Source organism: Ambystoma mexicanum, chromosome 9 (assembly GCF_040938575.1).
Source record: "Ambystoma mexicanum isolate Mex_15411 chromosome 9, UKY_AmexF1_1, whole genome shotgun sequence".
Classification (NCBI taxonomy): Eukaryota; Metazoa; Chordata; class Amphibia; order Caudata; family Ambystomatidae; genus Ambystoma; species Ambystoma mexicanum.
The window spans coordinates 2,802,423-2,808,422 of record NC_090931.1 but is presented as its reverse complement, the minus strand read 5'-3'; positions in this window follow the sequence as shown (position 1 = coordinate 2,808,422).

Here is a 6,000-nt window from a genome sequence, read left to right as displayed (position 1 = left end):
TGCCCCCCATACCTTTCTTCTACTCATGGTCTTGCCTCTCCATGCCTCTCTTCTACCCATGGTCTTGCCCCACCATGCCTTTCTTCTACCCACGGTCTTGCCTCTTCATACCTTTCTTCTACCCATGGTCTTGTCTCTCCATACCTTTCTTCAACCTATGGTCTTGCCCCTCCACACCTTTCTTCTACCCATGGTCTTGCCCGTCCATCCCTCTCTTCTACCCATGGTCTTGCCCCTACATACCTTTCTTCTACCCATGGTCTTGCCCGTCCATCCCTCTCTTCTACCCATGGTCTTGCCTCTCCATCCCTTTCTTCTACCCATGGTCATGCCCCTCCATCCCTTTCTTCTACCCATGGTATTGCCTCTCCATATCTTTCTTCCACCCATGGTCTTGCCCCTCCATACCTTTCCTCCGCCCATGATCTTGCCTCTCCATACCTTTCTATATCCATGGTCTTGCCCCTCCATCCCTTTCTTCTACCCATGGTCATGCCCCTCCATCCCTTTCTTCTACCCATGGTATTGCCTCTCCATATCTTTCTTCCACCCATGGTCTTGCCCCTCCATACCTTTCCTCCGCCCATGATCTTGCCTCTCCATACCTTTCTATATCCATGGTCTTGCCCCTCCATCCTTTTCTTCTACCCATGTTCTTGCCTCTCCATCCCGTTCTTCTACCCATGGTATTGCCCCTCCATACCTTTCTTCTACCCATGGTCTTGCCTCTTCATACCTTTCTTCTACCCATGGTCTTGTCTCTCCATACCTTTCTTCTACCCATGGTCTTGCCCCTCCATACCTTTCTTCCACCCATGGTCTTGCCCCCAATACCTTTCTTCTAGTCATGGTCTTGCTCCTCCATGCCTTTCTTCTACCCCTGGTCTTGCCCCACCATGCCTTTCTTCTACCCACGGTCTTGCCTCTCCATAACTTTCTTCGACTCATGGTCTTGCCCCTCCATACCTTTCTTCTACCTATGGTCTTGCCCCTCCATACCTTTCTTCAACCAATGGTCTTGCCCCTAAATACCTTTCTTCAACCTATAGTCTTGCTCCTCCATGCCTTTCTTCTACCCCTGGTCCTGCCCCACCATGCCTTTCTTCTACACACGGTCTTGCCTCTCCATACCTTTCTTCGACCCATGGTCTTGCCCCTCCATACCTTTCTTCTACCCATGGCCCTGCCTCTCCATACCTTTCTTCCACCCATGGTCTTGCCCGTCCATCCCTTTCTTCTATTCATGGTCTTGCCCCTCCATACATTTCTTCAACCCATTGTCTTGCCCCTCCATACCTTTCTTCTACCCATGGTCTTGCGTCTCCATACCTTTCTATATCCATGGTCTTGCCCCTCCACCCTTTTCTTCTACCCATGTTCTTGCCTCTCCATCCCTTTCTTCTACCCATGGTCTTGGCCCACCATACCTTTCTTCTACCCATGGTGTTGCTCCTCTATGCCTTTCTTCTACCCATGGTCTTGCCCCACCATGCCTTTCTTCTACCCATGGTATTGCCCCTAAATACCTTTCTATAACCTATGGTCTTGCCCCTCCATACCTTTCTTCCGCCCATGGTCTTGCCCCCATACCTTTCTTCTACCCATGGTATTGCCTCTCCATGCCTTTCTTCTACCCATGGTCTTGCCCCTCCATACATTTCTTCTACCCATGGTCTCGCCTCCCCATACCTTTCTTCGACCCATGGTCTTGCCCATCAATACCTTTCTTCTGCCCATGGTCTTGCCCCTCCATACCTTTCTTCTACTCATGGTCTTGCCCCTCCATACCTTTCTTCAACCAATGGTCTTTCCCCTAAATACCTTTCTTCAAGCTATGGTCTTGCCCCTCCATACCTTTCTTCTACCCATGGTCTTGCCCCTCCATACCTTTCTTCTACCCATGGTCTTGCCTCTCCATACCTTTCTTCCACCCATGGTCTTGCCCGTCCATCCCTTTCTTCTACCCATGGTCTTGCCCCTCCATACATTTCTTCAACCCATTGTCTTGCCCCTCCATACCTTTCTTCTACCCAGGGTCTTGCCTCTCCATACCTTTCTCTATCCATGGTCTTGCCCCTCCATACTTTTCTTCTACCCATGTTCTTGCCTCTCCATCCATTTCTTCTACCCATGGTCTTTGCCCACCATACCTTTCTTCTACCCATGGTCTTGCTCCCCCATGCCTTTCTTCTACCCATGGTCTTGCCCACCATGCCTTTCTTCTACCCATGGTATTGCCCCTCCATACCTTTCTTCTACCATGGTCTTGCCTCTTCATACCTTTCTTCTACCCATGGTCTTGTCTCTCCATACTTTTCTTCTACCCATGGTCTTGCCCCTCCATACCTTTCTTCCGCCCATGGTCTTGCCCCTGATACCTTTCTTCTACTCATGGTCTTGCTCCTCCATACCTTTCTTCTACCCATAGTCTTGCCCCTCCATACCTTTCTTCAACCCATGGTCTTGCCCATCCATACCTTTCTTCTACCCATGGTCATGCCCCTCCATCCCTTTCTTCTACCCATGGTATTGCCTCTCCATATCTTTCTTCCACCCATGGTCTTGCCCCTCCATACCTTTCCTCCGCCCATGATCTTGCCTCTCCATACCTTTCTATATCCATGGTCTTGCCCCTCCATCCTTTTCTTCTACCCATGTTCTTGCCTCTCCATCCCTTTCTTCTACCCATGGTATTGCCCCTCCATACCTTTCTTCTACCCATGGTCTTGCCTCTTCATACCTTTCTTCTACCCACGGTCTTGCCTCTCCATACCTTTCTTCGACCCATGGTCTTGCCCCTCCATACCTTTCTTCTACCTATGGTCTTGCCCCTCCATACCTTTCTTCAACCAATGGTCTTGCCCCTAAATACCTTTCTTCAACCTATAGTCTTGCTCCTCCATGCCTTTCTTATACCCCTGGTCCTGCCCCACCATGCCTTTCTTCTACCCACGGTCTTGCCTCTCCATACCTTTCTTCGACCCATGGTCTTGCCCCTCCATACCTTTCTTCTACCCATGGCCCTGCCTCTCGATACCTTTCTTCCACCCATGGTCTTGCCCGTCCATCCCTTTCTTCTATTCATGGTCTTGCCCCTCCATACATATCTTCAACCCATTGTCTTGCCCCTCCATACCTTTCTTCTACCCATGGTCTTGCGTCTCCATACCTTTCTATATCCATGGTCTTGCCCCTCCACCCTTTTCTTCTACCCATGTTCTTGCCTCTCCATCCCTTTCTTCTACCCATGGTCTAGGCCCACCATACCTTTCTTCTACCCATGGTGTTGCTCCTCCATGCCTTTCTTCTACCCATGGTCTTGCCCCACCATGCCTTTCTTCTACCCATGGTATTGCCCCTCCATACCTTTCTTCTACCCATGGTCTTGCCTCTTCATACCTTTCTTCTACCCATGGTCTTGTCTCTCCATACCTTTCTTCTACCCATGGTCTTGCCCCTCCATACCTTTCTTCCGCCCATGGTCTTGCCCCCAAAACCTTTCTTCTACTCATGGTCTTGCTCCTCCATGCCTTTCTTCTACCCCTGGTCTTGCCCCACCATGCCTTTCTTCTACCCACGGTCTTGCCTCTTCATACCTTTCTTCTACCCATGGCCTTGCCTCTTCATACCTTTCTTCTACCCATGGTCTTGTCTCTCCATACCTTTCTTCCGCCCATGGTCTTGCCCCCCATACCTTTCTTCTACTCATGGTCTTGCCTCTCCATGCCTCTCTTCTACCCATGGTCTTGCGCCACCATGCCTTTCTTCTACCCACGGTCTTGCCTCTTCATACCTTTCTTCTACCCATGGTCTTGTCTCTCCATACCTTTCTTCGACCTATGGTCTTGCCCCTCCACACCTTTCTTCTACCCATGGTCTTGCCCGTCCATCCCTCTCTTCTACCCATGGTCTTGCCCCTACATACCTTTCTTCTACCCATGGTCTTGCCCGTCCATCCCTCTCTTCTACCCATGGTCTTGCCTCTCCATACCTTTCTTCGACCCATGGTCTTGCCCCACCATGCCTGTCTTCTACCCATGGTCTTGCCCCACCATCCCTTTCTTTGACCCATGATCTTTCCCCTCCATACCTTTCTTCTACCGAGGGTCTTGCCTCTCCATACCTTTCTTCCACCCATGTTCTTGCCCATCTATACCTTTCTTCTACCCATGGTCTTGCCTCTCCATACCTTTCTTCTACGCATGGTCATGCCCCTCCATCGCTTTCTTCTACCCATGGTCTTGCCTCTCCATACCTTTCTTCCGCCCATGGTCTTGCCTCTCTATACCTTTCTTCTACTCATGGTCTTGCCCCTCCATACCTTTCTTCTACCCATGGTCTTTCCCCTAAATACTTTCCTTCTACCCATGGTCTTGCCTCTCCATACCTTTCTTCTACCCATGGTCGTGCCCCTCCATGCCTTTCTTCTACCCATAATCTTGCCCCACCATCTCTTTTTTCGACCCTTGGTCTTTCCCCTCCATACCTTTCTTCTACCGAGGGTCTTGCCTCTCCATACCTTTCTTCCACACATGGTCTTGCCCCTCCATACCTTTCTTCAACCAATGGTCTTGCCCCTAAATACCTTTCTTCAACCCATAGTCTTGCTCCTCCATGCCTTTCTTCTACCCCTGGTCCTGCCCCACCATGCCTTTCTTCTACCCACGGTCTTGCCTCTCCACACCTTTCTTCGACCCATGGTCTTGCCCCTCCATACCTTTCTTCTACCCATGGCCCTGCCTCTCCATACCTTTCTTCCACCCATGGTCTTGCCCGTCCATCCCTTTCTTCTATTCATGGTCTTGCCCCTCCATACATTTCTTCAACCCATTGTCTTGCCCTCCATACCTTTCTTCTACCCATGGTCTTGCGTCTCCATACCTTTCTATATCCATGGTCTTGCCCCTCCACCCTTTTCTTCTACCCATGTTCTTGCCTCTCCATCCCTTTCTTCTACCCATGGTCTTGGCCCACCATACCTTTCTTCTACCCATGGTGTTGCTCCTCCATGCCTTTCTTCTACCCATGGTCTTGCCCCACCATGCCTTTCTTCTACCCATGGTATTGCCCCTCCATACCTTTCTTCTACCCATGGTCTTGCCTCTTCATACCTTTCTTCTACCCATGGTCTTGTCTCTCCATACCTTTCTTCTACCCATGGTCTTGCCCCTCCATACCTTTCTTCCACCCATGGTCTTGCCCCCAAAACCTTTCTTCTACTCATGGTCTTGCTCCTCCATGCCTTTCTTCTACCCCTGGTCTTGCCCCACCATGCCTTTCTTCTACCCACGGTCTTGCCTCTTCATACCTTTCTTCTACCCATGGCCTTGCCTCTTCATACCTTTCTTCTACCCATGGTCTTGTCTCTCCATACCTTTCTTCCGCCCATGGTCTTGCCCCCCATACCTTTCTTCTACTCATGGTCTTGCCTCTCCATGCCTCTCTTCTACCCATGGTCTTGCCCCACCATGCCTTTCTTCTAAACACGGTCTTGCCTCTTCATACCTTTCTTCTACCCATGGTCTTGTCTCTCCATACCTTTCTTCAACCTATGGTCTTGCCCCTCCATACCTTTCTTCAACCCATGGTCTTGCCCCTCCATACGTTTCATCTACCCATGGCCTTGCCCCACCATACCTTTCTTCCACCCATGGTCTTGCCCCTCATACCTTTCTTCTGCCCATGCTCTTGCCCGACCATATCTTTCTTCTACCCTTTGTCTTGCCCCTCCATACCTTTCTTCTACCCATGGTCTTGCCCCTACATACCTTTCTTCTACCCATGGTCTTGCCCGTCCATCCCTCTCTTCTACCCATGGTCTTGCCTCTCCATACCTTTCTTCGACCCATGGTCTTGCCCCACCATGCCTGTCTTCTACCCATGGTCTTGCCCCACCATCCCTTTCTTTGACCCATGATCTTTCCCCTCCATACCTTTCTTCTACCGAGGGTCTTGCCTCTCCATACCTTTCTTCCACCCATGTTCTTGCCCATCTATACC